The sequence below is a fragment of the Dipodomys merriami genome, unplaced genomic scaffold (assembly GCF_024711535.1).
Source record: "Dipodomys merriami isolate MVZ:Mamm:240054 unplaced genomic scaffold, mDipMer1.0.p SCAF_402, whole genome shotgun sequence".
NCBI classification, from domain to species: Eukaryota; Metazoa; Chordata; class Mammalia; order Rodentia; family Heteromyidae; genus Dipodomys; species Dipodomys merriami.
The window spans coordinates 782,310-796,250 of record NW_027205627.1 but is presented as its reverse complement, the minus strand read 5'-3'; the positions used below and the strand labels follow the sequence as shown (position 1 = coordinate 796,250).

Sequence of the window (13,941 nt, the reverse complement as noted above, 5' to 3'; positions counted from 1 at the left end):
GGTAGTTTTAGTGTTCTATTTTTTGGAGTCCGGTCGTGGGGCTTGAACTATGGACATGGACGCTGTCCTTCAGCTCTTCAGCTCAAGTTTAGCGCTCTACCACTTGAGCCACACCGCCACTTCCGGGTTTTTTCTTTTTGCTTATGTGGTACTGAAGAATTGAACCCAGGGACTCTTGCATGCAAACACTACAACTGAGCCACCTTCCCAGCCTGAGAGAAGATATTTTAACTTATTTTCTACACGTAAATTAATATTAAGCAAAGCTAATTAAAATAATTACTTGTTTACTCTTCAGAGGATGAGTATATTACTCTTGGATATCTTTAAGGAAAAGACTTTAGACTCATTACAACTGATGCCTTGCATTGAAATTACAGGCTAAACTTTCTTCTTCATTAAACAAAAGCTTCAGTTCTTTCATATTAGAATTGTAAAATCATAATACCTGAATTTTGATTTGTTTTCCTTTGCTATTTTCAATTCCATTTTTCATCCATTAGCTATCTAGAGATAATTTCGACAAATGCCCATGAATGGGATTGCTGGCTCTAGAGCTATGTACAGTTGACCATACAAAATGATGCTAATTGAAATGGACTCCAAGACATGGAAACAACAATTACTTTTTTTTTTCAGATATCAACCTTGATGTCAGTAAAGAAGTGTAAATTGATCTTATTTTATTTCATTTGTCTTTGATTTATCTCTGGACATCTCTGTCTTGATTCTGGTACCTTCCATCTTGTATATACATTATCTGATTTGGAGAAAGAAAGGGAAATAACATAATGATGAAAGAAGTGACCCATTGCAACAATGATATTCACAAGACAATATACCAGCAATGAACTTTACAACTTTGGGGTGGGGGGTATGGTTGGGGGTGGGAAAGGATAGGAGAACAACAATGGAGTGGGTAACAATATTCATCAAGGAAAGTACCTTACTCATGTAACTGTAAACACTCTGTGCAGTACCTTTAAATAAAATACAATTTAAAAAATTGAACCTACCCTAGAAAAAATATCCCTTTCAAAATAACCCATCTGTAATAGTACTTGTGAGGGATTCTAGAGTCAAACTGTTATACCTGGAAAGGGATATATTGGGAAGCCATCTCAAACAACAATCAAAAGGCTGAGAGCTGTGCTCTGGAAAGGCCAAACAGTTAAGGGAAGACAGGGGTATGATTTATTACCTCAAAAGTATTTAAGTTAGAGCTGTTGGACACTAAAAGTTTAAGACTTTGGAAACAAGATGTATGTCTGTGCTATGGTTGTAATGATTATTGCTCCCTTCTGCTCCTTAAAAATAAGGGATTCAATTATCACTATGTATACAAACAATACCTCAGTTAATAGTTGTAACCACAAACTAGATTGATGCCTCAGTTTGTGGACATACCTGTAGCCACTCATTACCCCACCCCTGTAGTAGAATGAATATAAAGCATTTTAAACAGGATTTGGGAATCCAGAAGCTGGCAATGAGGCTTTGGGTCCTCTGGTGTCTTCTTTCCTATCACTTCCTGTGATTTCTCAGTTCTTTGGCCAGGTATCCCAACATCTTTGCTGTTCCATGGTTGTGGTTAGTGACAGTACTGATATTTGGGACACCTCAAAACAAACTATGGAAAACACTTCCTCAGAGAAGATTCACAAATGTATAGGAGCACCTGGAAAGAAACCAAACATCACCAGTCATTCTGTGATCCTCTAACAAGAAAGTATAATTCAGGTGTATCTTTACTTCGGATATATATAAGAGATGGACAATTGTCCCTTTTGTTCATTTGGTATTTGGTATTGCGTAAATTTTCAGAAACACATATACATTGTGAAATAATGTTATTTATTTCATAGGTCACAAACCTTGTCACTGGAGTGATGACCCAAATGTCTTATCTCAGTTGCCCGATTCAGTCTTAGATGAGTGTGAATTGCATAATTGTGAACATTTTTCCATGAAACTTAACAACACAAAATGAAGTTTGAAGGTCAGGCCACTACATACCTCCAAAGATTTTACATATATTACAGTAATACACACATAAACTGCTCAGCACTCATAGCACATTGGTGTGTTATAATTGTCTTCAGATCAGAAATATTCTAGAGTTTAAAGTAGAATGATGGGCTGTACATTTTCAATGGAAGAGTGATGATCACCCCATGCAATTATTCTCAGTGGAAAATCTTCCTATACATTTTACTGACTTAGCTTCTACTCTGTGCTGTAAGTAATTTGATGTTTTGACATATGAATTTAATTTTGGCAATTGAGGAAGTCAATGCACATCACTCACAAAAGTTTCTTTATATGTACTGGTATTGCTTTATTGTGAACTTCCTAAAAGCCAGTCATAGGAGCACATGTCCCTAATCCCATCACTTCTGTCACTGAGATGAGGCTTGAAATATCCAGACCACTTGGCAATTCATAGTGAGAAAGTTTCTACAATGAAGGGTGAGAGAATAGAAAAAAGAGCAAATGAATCTTCCAACTGTTTTGTTACATGTTCTATACACTTAGCCATTAAGACACCACAACAGTATTTTTATAACTTCTTACCTACTTTTTTCCTGTTCTGAGATGTTTTATTTATGGATCTCTAAGAAATCATATAAGAATCATAAAATAAATCTATAAATCATATAAGAAATCTTAAAAAATTGTTTGTTTTGGATATATAATTTAAAAGGAATAATTTCAGGAAAGTATTAAGCACATAAAATGTAATGCACACCTAAAATTGTCTATTTATTTAAAACTTCAGCAGTTGTAATTTATTTATTCTAATAAGAAAGATTATAAACTAAGTTACAATAGTATTCCAAACGGAACACAGAACTAGAAAAATGAAGGGTAGTACTAAAGAATGCTACTGCTACTACTAATAGAGTAAGAATAAAATTTAGGCAAAACTCCTTCAGACTAAAAGCCACAGGACAGCCCCAACATTACTTTAATTGTTTCATATGAAGACAAGACCTTTTTTTGTAAATATAAGTTTTCACAGATATTAACATCAGTTGGGTACATATTTCTTAAGTCCTTCAGGAAGGATGTTCTGACAATGTTGATGGAAGCTGACTTCTTTGGGACCTACTACACAATGTGAAGACACCATTCCAAGCACTGCACCTGCATTAGGGTAATTTTAGTGCTCATGATAGTTCTTCCAGTTAGGAAATGAATTAAGTATTTTATTAAAAACAGAAGTAGGCAACAAGGCCAAACAAATTTCCCAAGTACACAATACGGATCAGCTGTAGAACCATAATTCAAATCCAGGTTTCCACCAGGCATATCTGAGGATATTCTGTAAGTTTCACATTCATTACCTTTCAAGATGTATGGAGCAGATGAACCCACATTATCTTCCTAATTATGGTTATAATGAGAATAACATTGCTACAGAATATACATATTTTTAAATTAAAAGGGTGTGGGTAATGACATTGTAGGTGATCTTTATACCAAATAAAGACTGAACCAAAAAGAAAAGTAAGGGGCTGGGAAGGTGGCTCAGTGATAGAGCGCTTGCCTTAAATGCATGAGGTCCTGGGTTCAATTCCTCAGCACCACATAAGCAAAAAGAAAAAAGTTGAAAGTGGTGCTGTGGCTCAAGTGGTAGAGCACTATCCTTGAGCTGAAGAGCTGAAGGACAGCACCCATGCCCAGAGTTCAGACCCCACGACCGGACCCCCCCCCAAAAAAAATAAAAGAACCTAGGCCACAAATTTTAGTCATAGTACTAGCACTCATATACCATATATATATATATATATATGTGTGTGTGTGTGTGTGTGTGTGTGTGTGTGTGTGTGTGTGTGTGTGTGTGTGTGTGTGTGTATGTGTGTGTGTGTGTATATATACACATATATATGCTTCCTAAAATATACAGTTAGTTAATTTGTTGAAACCTGGTCATAGATTAAATATGAGGTGTGAAAAAGTATGTAAGTCTGAAATGACTCCAAGGTATTTTGAGAAGACAGCTGGAAGAGGTATCACTTAATCAGATAGTAATGAGGGATTGGTTTGTAGATAGAGATCAAAGCTCACTTTGGGATATTTTGAGTTTGTTAAAATCAGTAGTTAGGAGTTGTCAATGGACAGGATGCTATTAAGGACTTGAATTAAAGTAAACAGAGATGGAGAAAAAATACAGAAATAATTACTGTACTCAGTGGTAAAAAACATGAGAAGGAATATTACAGAGCTAAGCCCCGTGATACACAAATATGTAACACATGAAAAATGAATTAAAACCGTAATAAGTATGTAATGCAGACTTATATGGGTAGGTATTTTTAATGTTTAAGGGTTATGAAGTGATTGTGTGATGACCTAAAATTTAAGAAATTCGTAAGTTCAACTATCCTTTGGGCCAACCATAGCTGATAGTTTAAGTTAAACGGGGCCACAATAGTGTGTCTTGATTTACCAAAGTGAAAATAGGCCAATATATGGAAAGCCTCTTTTTGGACATGTGGTTGGAGTGGCAATTACTGCAGTTTGTTCAACTGTCAGTAGAAAGCTACAGGTTTAGCACAATGATAGAAATCTTTCAGGGATCTGGTAGATTTTCCCCCTGTCTTCAATTTCCCTTTTTTCTGAGAGCTAAAATATCACTACTGGAAGCCTGTCCAAATTGTGCCTTTGGCAAGTTAACGGATAGTCAGTCTAACACATGCCCAAATAAAAGAGAATTGGAACAGGTTTACATTGAGCACTCACAGTAGACGGGTCTCTGGACTTTCTCAGGAAAAGCCTTCTGCCATTGTGGGATGGATAGGGCTGGATAATATGCAAAATAGACACCATAGATTGAAAGTATTCTGCTAAGTTAACACTTGAGATATCGGATGTTTTAACTGCATTGTATTGATTTTATGAATCAGTTAATAAGATTCTTCATGCCATATGATTTTACTAGACTGTAAAACGCATGCGTATAGCATTTCTTTTGTATAACATATAGTATGTTTTGAAATTTGGTATAAAATATTTGTCTTTTCATTTATTTATTTTTAATATGTATTACTCTAATTTTCAAGAGTAGGGAAATGCCCTGGAACTTTGTAATTTGATGTCATATGTAATTTATTTTTTTAAATTCTTAATTAGTGTCTATTGCAGTCCCCGGCTATATGTAATTTAAACTGTACTTTTCTTCAAGTGTATCATCCTACGCTGAAGTTTTTTTCTTACAAGCTTTCTAATAAATATGTAGTGTATTCAATTTTGAAAAGTACTGCTGTACCTCCCACTTATTTGTGGCATTTCTGAAATCCAAGTTCCTCTATGTGTCAGGGTGGATACTTTTGCTTGTAACAGTTTTGTTATTGAATACATAGCATCTGACTACTTAGGGAACAAAGGATGTGAAGTTACAGTATCCCAATAAAGAACTTCCAGGACAATTCAAGGGCAACTCATGTACTCTCTGTGTAGGTGAATAGGAGCATAGAAAAGAAAGTCTTATACATGAAAGTGACTGGGAGTGTGTGCACATGGGTATTCACTTATTTATCTGTTGTTATAGTTTTACATATTCAATATTTTTCATTATATATATATATATATATATGATCACAATTTCCAAAATCCAGAGAACCACATCCATGGGCCACGCTTTCCTATGTTGCTCTTTGGGTAATAAGAATGAAACCTGCTATTGTCCTGTGGTAGAGAAATAACTCAGAAATTCAAACATTTTTCTTTCAATATGTTGCCTGTTCCTACATCTAAAATGAGGAAGTCTGTTAATATGTAATACATGTTATAATCTATTTAATATATTTATACAATGTATAATATATTCTATATTATATATAATAACTGAATGTTATATATTCATTAGGAAAAATACAACAAACGTATCTATGTCCATACTTTCCCAGCCATGATTAGGTTCAGTAAAGATAGGTGCATTACATCTCAACAGGAAAAGTCTACTGAAGTTTTGATGACCTTGAGCTAGATAAGGAGAATTTCTGTAAAAGGAGCCTCTCTTCAATTATGAGAAAAGATAAGTTTGGAAGTTTTTTTGTTTTATTTTTTTGTTTTTATTTAGGCCGGACAAGGAGCCTGAACTCTGGGCCTGAGCACTGTCCATCACCTCTTCAATTCAAGGCTAGTTCCCTACCACTCAAGCCATAACAGCACTTCTGGCTTTTTTTTGCTTATGTGGCACTGAAGAATTGAACCCTAGGCATTGTCCCTGAGCTCAAGGCTCGTGCTCTACCACTTGAACCACAGCACCACTTCTGGCTTTTTCTGCCTGGGATTGCTTTGAATCATAATACTCAGATCTCAGCCTCCCAGGTAGCTAGGATTACAGGTGTGAGCAACCAGTGCCCAGCAAGTCCCTCTCTTTTAGATATTATTCTAAAAGCCTCCTATCCAAGGTCACTCCTAAGATAATAAATGGACCTATGCCAATAGTTCCTTCATACTCTCATCTCCTCTTATGGCTATGGTGTGTCTTTTCCATTGTATCCTGAACCTACTTCACAGTTCTCTTCCTAATCCATGATTCTAGATGTATTACTAATAATTACCTAAATTTTGTGGCTATAAACCCTAAATTACTCAACTATTTATTTAATTTATTTTTTTTTCAATATGATCGTGGTTCTGTACAAATCTGAGCTTATACTCACCTCTTGCATCTACCTCTTGGCATGAGCAGAGCCTGGGCCTAATCTACTTTAAATGCAAGAGGTTAGCCAAAGAACAGCCTACAGTATTCCTGCATAGGAGTCAGTACAGGTAGTTGAATGTCTGAAAGAAGCAATGCATTCCTGACATGAGAAGGGGTGAGAGAGACAACAGCCTACAGAGCAAACTGGCAGTCACAACATTTAACAACTTCTCCTTTGGGGAAACTGACCTCCTGCAAAGTGGCAGCGAGATAATTTTAATTTTCTTATATGAAGGAAGTTGTCATGTCTCACTACATAAATCCCTTGTAATCAAAGTGAGGGTCATTCTTTTGTTTCCACCTTAGGCCCAGTCTCAGTTTATGTCAGACTTTGCTCAGACTCTATTCCTACCGGAAGGTCCCTGATGAGGAGGAAATTGTGATCTCTTGGCTTCTGACTGGCCCATTGGGACCTGAGGCCACTTTTAGTTTTCAACATGTTCCTTGTGACAATGGGAAAGCTCATTCTTTGAATTGTGCCCTAGTATCTAATCTCTTCAGAGAAATCAAGGAATGACAGATTCTTCCTGAGTGAGTGAGTTTCTCCATTTCCAAAGAGGTCAATTAATATCTGATTCTGAGACCCAGGTGAAAGTCCTTTACCAGATCCTCCAAGCTGGAGTGGATGTTAGCTCAGACTCCAAGCCATCCTCATATTTCTCCAGCTCTTTCTCATGAACCAAACTGTGACAGGAGTTTAGTTCAGAAACAAGGAGAAATGAGAGAATCAGAAGAACCATTGGCAGGGTGAGGAATTTAGAGATTTTGTCTGAAAAAAAGGGCTCAGAAAATCTAGAATCAGGGGGCTGGGAAGGTTGCTCAGTGGTAGAGCGCTTGCCTTGCATGCCTGAGGCCCTGGGTTCCATTCCTCAGCACCACATAAGCAAAAAGAAAAACCGGGAAGTGGCTCTGTGGCTCAAGTGGTAGAGCGCTAGCTTTGAGCTGAAGAGCTGAGGGACAGTGCCCAGGCCAGGGTTCAGGCCCCAGGACCGGACACGCCCCCCCCCAAAAAAAGAAAATCTAGGATAACTCACATCATTAGGGAATCACATCATAGATTAGGGAATAAATGTAATAAATTACTATCTAAATTACTAACTCCACTACTCTACATTACAAGTGTTCTGTCAAAAGTTAGCTGTCCTAGCTCTATTTTGATCAGGAAAACAGAGCATATTCTTTCCTTACAAAGTTCTACTGAGGATCTTTATCCATACCCCAGGTTGTTCTTACTCTCTACTTCTCTGTTACTTTCTCTACTTCTCTGTTACTTTCCTTTGCTGCATTCAATCAATGACTCTTGAATGTGTTAGCATCTTCTAATCCATTTGTTATAAAGTAAAACAAATTATGGGGAAACATATATCTATGGTACATTTTCTTCAGGGGCATATTTATTTGATATTATTAAGTATTATTTTAATAGTTTCATTGTTAATACTTGAGAAAAATATTTTACTATTAGCAGTAATTAGTTGCACATTTTTTTGGTATTTTTCCATGTCTGTGTATTTTTTAAGCTTCTAACATCGTCTTTTCACCCAACTGTTGCCTTCTTAAAATTGCTTCAAATTATAAACTATATATGATGGTCCTCTATGTGTTCACTGATATATTTAAATTTTGATCTAATATCTACATATTATAGGAAATCTTCAACCTATTGCAATTGGTCTGAAAATCAATATGGATGTTCGTCATTAAAGCAAAAACACAATGCCACAAAACTTAGTGAAAGTAGGATGATTAGGTATATATTCAAAATATTTAGCAATGATACAGTACAAACATTCACTTCTCATATACCAGAACATGTTTATAGCTATGAATAGCACATTTTCTTCATTCCCTCTTTCTGGTGCATCTAGGTTGATTACACAGCTTGGTTGCTATAGAATATTGCTGCCATGAACATGTATGTTCATGTTGATTTATATTCCTTCAATATGTATCCAAGTGCAGTAAAGGTCATCAAAATATCTGTCTTTTTGGTATTGTGTAAACTTCCATTAAGATATCCCTATGGGTTACACTAGTTTACAATGCCACAAAACCAAATATAGTTCCTGATTTATTTACCTCTCCAGCAGTTTATTTATTTGAGTGGTGGTAGCTATTCTGGTGTGTAAGATAGGATCTCAGTGACTTTCCTCTTTATTTTCCTTCTTATTTGCTATGTGGATATGAATCTCAAAAATTTCATTTATTTATTAAACACTTACATTTGTACTTCATTCCTGATTAGTGTCTTTCTTTTTCTTTGGTAATTGATCAATTTTTAAGATTTATAACATTTGATTTTTTCCCATTACAAATACTCATTTCAGTTAGTAAAAAGATTTTTTTTTCATTACAGTGGTGCACAATTAACTAAAAACAACAGATTGTACATTTATATCACTGGATGTTTTTGTTTGTATTTACAGCCAGGAAATTGTTTCAATAAAGATGCTGAACTCCTTTCATTGATATAATGAAAGTATAGTATCTCATATTGGCCTAAACTAATCTCAGAATTAACAGTCAGAGCCTGGGCCACCACAGTCTGGGCTAAGTAAAACCACTAACACAGCATAAACTGCATTTAAAGAGATCAAATGGCTTCATAAAAGATGGAAGAAAGGCATCACCTTCATGAAGCAAATGTTGAAGTTCACAAGCAGACCTTAGGAATCTGAATATCAAGAAGATCAAAGGATAAAAGTATTTAGAAGGACAACTTTAGAACTCAAAATTGGGGAGGTGGGACAAACAATAGATACCAAAACTCAATGCTGAAGGGAAGGAGAATTTTACCCCAAACCTCAGCTATGTCTGACTCTCTCACACTACACACACAGACACACACACAGACACACACACAGACACACACACAGACACACAGACACACAGACACACAGACACACACACACACACACACACACACACACACACACACACACACACACACACACACACACACACACACACCGAGTGAGAGATCTTTGCCAAAGCACAGGCATTCTGGACTTAGACACCGAATACTCCGAAACTATCCATTGTGAAGGCCTTTACTGAAAGTACCCATTGTAAGTAGACATTTACTGAAAGTTAGAACTCAGGTTCCTGGAAAAACCGTGAAATGTCACAATAAAGTTCTGCCCATAACTTCCCTAACAATAGCCTTCAGCGGATGACAGGAAATACCTAAAGCTTCAGATTATTTTTACTTTTTTATTTTTTTTTACTTTTTATTGTGAAAATACTGTACAATGGAGCTACAGATACATGGGCAAGATAAGGAGTACATTTCTTATCAAGCATTGTAGCCTCCTCCTTTGTTTCCCCCTCCCATCCCTTCCCATTGTCCCCCTGCTCCCCCTTCGAATCCTCCTCCCCCATTCCCCTCACCAAAGTTGTAGAGTTAGTTTTTCTCCATAAGAATTTGTACATCTCATTGTTGCAATGGGTCCACCTGTATCCCTATTTAAATGATTTGTTTTTTTTCCCCTTCTCCTCCACAAATCATTGCTCATTGCTTAGCCTGCACTCGCTAGCCAATAAGATTGTTATAAGATCACCCAGTTAACAGAAGGGTCGGGGATCTCAACTCTGACCCACTGCAATGGTGACAGTTGTGAGTCCAGGCTCGACCTTGCAATAAATGACCCTAATGTGGTCACGTGACAACTGGCTCCACGGTGGTCTTTGGGGATCTTTAGCTAAGCACAAGGCTAGTGTACACAGAGAACCCCAGGGGCAGCTGTATCTGGAACAATGAAGCTTTTTTCCTCTTCTTTTCAGATAATCAATCATGATGTTGCAGTTGGCTCCACAGCTGCTCCACACCTGAGCAGGAGGAAGGAAAGGATGCCTTAGACTGCAGGATGGCCTTGTGTACCCCTGGATTTATGTGTAAGAATGCAGTTTGTGGTCCTTAGACAGGGGCGGCCAAGCTGAAATGGTGGTAAACTTTGCCTGGAGGATGGCACCCTGTGAGCCCTGCATGCATGGTGAAGCAGCTGGAAAGTCCTGTGAACATCTCCGGGATTGCCTCTCAGTGGATTGGACAAATTGACTCCTGTAGTTGCACATGGCAGGAGGCAGGAGGAGAGCAGGAATCCAGAAGATGGGAGAGGCACAGAAGCAAATGCACCTCTCCATTGAGACTCCTTGGCCATTCTAAGGAGGTTCACAACCCACACGTGGCGGCCACTGCACAGGTCCCCAGAGGCCCTATTGTCTGAGGAGCAGTTCCTGGTCCTGATCCAGAGCTGGAACTTCCCAAGTGGCCCTGAGCTTGGCTGGGCTGGAGCGGAGCCTACCAGCCATGTTTCCTCTGCCCTGCTGAGTATAGCCTCCTAGCAGCTGCCCAGGCTACAGCACCCACAACAGGCCACCTCCTTGGGGCAGGCTGAAGCTGTGCTGACAATTCCTGCCTGGTGCCTGCTTCAAGGCAAGAGCCAGGCTTAGCCCACAGCAGAGCTGGCCCTCACTTCCAAGGGCATCGAGAGAGGCATGACAACCACATGCCCAGCCTTGCTGCCCTCACTGCCCCTAGAGGTTACCTATAAGTCCCTGCCTTTGTTCTTGAAATTCTTCAGCCATTGGTTGTCTCATTTCTCATTATCTGTTTGAGTGTGACTCCAGACTTCTTCCTCTCCTCACCAAGCTAACATGCCTTAGCAAAGCCACCCCAACTACCGATCTACCATGTATTATGTGATTTTTTTGTTTCTCTTCTATTTTCTTCCTCCATGGTATAACCCGTTTCCAATGTATTTGAGGTCGGTGAGCTCCAACTTGCATATAAAAATTTCTAATGTGGGGAGGAGAAGGGAAATAAAATGCTGAAAGAAGTACACAGTATGACCCATTGTTACAATGAGATGAACAAGACACTATGTTGAAAATGAACTTTACTAGTTGGGGATGAAAGGGGAGAGTTGGGGAGGTGGGGAGAAAAGGGATGGCAGGGAAAAACAAAAGAGGAGGTAACAATGTTCGTTAGATAATGTACTCACTAACTTACTTATGAAACTCTAATCCCTCTGTCTACCATTTTCACAATTAAAAAAAAAAAACATGAATTATCCTGGAGTACATTAAGTTCAAATTTCCTAAATGCTCTGTAAATTAAGACCAATTTTAAGTGGGAAGTAGGTTCTCAGAAATATTTTTTTGTCAGTGTTTGTTTTGTGCATTATTGCCCAAGTGTACATAAATTAACAGAAAGAGAAACAATAGGAATAGGAGAAAGAGAAGTTCTGTGTTTAAGTATAATGGTTCAATAAACTATAGAAGACTCTGCAAATAAGACAACTTTGAAACAATAAAGCCAAGGCCAGTATTTAGACCTATGGGAGTGACATAGAGAAAGCATTACTCCTAAATGGAACATGAAGGATGAGGCCACTCTCTTTCTTCTACTAGCTCTAAATCATGGTAGCTAATCATGCAAATTTGTAAAAACTAGAATGGAAGAATAATTCTGGTTCCAAGCAAGTCATATATAAGACCATGGACTTAACTGGGGAAAAAAAAGGCCATGTTGAGAGAGCAGAAATTATTCTAGCAATGAACTGGTGGCTAAGATCATATTTCTTTTTCTTTCTTTTTCTTTTCTTTTTCTTTTGATGGTAGTGGGGCTTGAACTCCATGCCTGGGCACTGTCCCTCTACTCTTCAGCTCAAAGCTTGTGCTGTACCTCTTGAGCCACAGCACCACTTCCAGTTTTCTGGTGGTTAATTAGAGATAAGTGCCTCAGAAACTTTCCTACTCATGCTGGATTTGAACTGCAATCTTCAGATCTCAGTCTCCTGATTAGCTAGGATTACAGGTGTGAGACACTGGCAATCTGCTTAGGATCACATGTAATTCACTTGCAATATATTATCTCCTTTTATTGTATACATTTTAGTGCTTTGGAAGTGAATTGTACCTTCATAGGTTTTCAAAGCTAGTATGAAGGCTGAAGCTACACCATTTTACAAGATTGTTCTGACTGACCTGTATTACTTGAATTTACATAGGAGTTTATTGAGCAGGTGGACCCATATTCCACAGAGATATCTAGATGTTTGATAGTCACTCATATTTTGTACCTTCAAAAAACACAAGACCCCAGATATTATATGTAGAAAAATGTGTTCAGAGACTACTTGAAACAACTAAAATTAACTCAGGAATTAGTTAAGATTTAGATAACAGTGTAGCATAACAAAGCTGAATGATACATTGAGCTGTACAACAGAGGAAAGTGAGAGGAGAAAGAATGATGGGCCACATAGGAGCTATATGTGATTGCTATTGTGTTTCAAAAACCAGAAAGACTTCAGAGAAGAGAAGGAGAAAAATAAAGTGTCCTGAGAGAAGTTTCTTTTTAATCCATCTAATAGCTTGTACTAAAATCAGTGGAAATGGGAAAAATTAAAATAGAAATTAAAGCGTTGTATATGCATGTTTTAATAGGAATATGATAATTTTCAAAGAAATAAGAGAGAGAATAGTTAAACTCTAAAGGGAAAAGGAATGAAGAGAGAAAGAAGCAAAGTAAAACTTTATCAATAACAAACACAAGAGTTTGGAAGTGGAAATATTCTAAATTACAATAAAAATTGCTAGCGTGGATAGAATATGGATCACATGTTATCATATATAATTTTGAAAAAGCATACTAGGAATGAAAGTCATGGTTTAAAACACTATTTGGATTATAACTAGACAGTATAGCTCAGTAGTAAACCATTGGCTTTGCATATGTGAAGCAATGGTGTGAACTCCCAAGCATTACAAAGTACACACAAAGCACACACACACACACACAAACCACATAAACACACACACACACACACACACCACATACACACATTTGCAATATTGATATTATCATATTAAACGGAGGAAATTATCACAAACTGTAAAAGTATGTTAATATATGAAATAATAATATTGCTCGTAGTATTTAAAAGTTTAGTAGAAAGTAAATAGTCACAATATACTTGGATTTTAATAGATTAAGTAAATTGAAAATTAATAGAAGACATGAGAACTTTTGCAAATAAGTTTTGTGTTTTTTTTTTCTTTTTTTTTTTTTTTTTTTTTTGGTGATGTGGTGCTGGGGAATCGAACCCAGGGCCTCATGATGCAAGGCAAGCGCTCTACCACTGAGCCACCTTCCCAGCCCATAAGTTTTAAATAATAAACATTTTGAAACATGTGTCCTTTTATTTTAACAAATGTTTGAT

General features: G+C 37.3%; 1 long non-coding RNA gene across 1 annotated transcript in view; it reads right to left on the bottom strand.

Annotated features, from left to right (window-relative positions):
* Window positions 1–696: 696 nt before the first annotated feature.
* Window positions 697–13,941, bottom strand: part of LOC138806641 (uncharacterized) — a 40,795-nt gene continuing 27,550 nt past the window's right edge. Inside the window, exons 2-3 of the long non-coding RNA XR_011365943.1 lie at window positions 1,408–1,678; window positions 697–760 (exon numbers count right to left, since the gene is read on the bottom strand). This is a non-coding gene — a long non-coding RNA (uncharacterized lncRNA). The remainder of the gene's footprint in view (window positions 761–1,407; window positions 1,679–13,941) is intronic.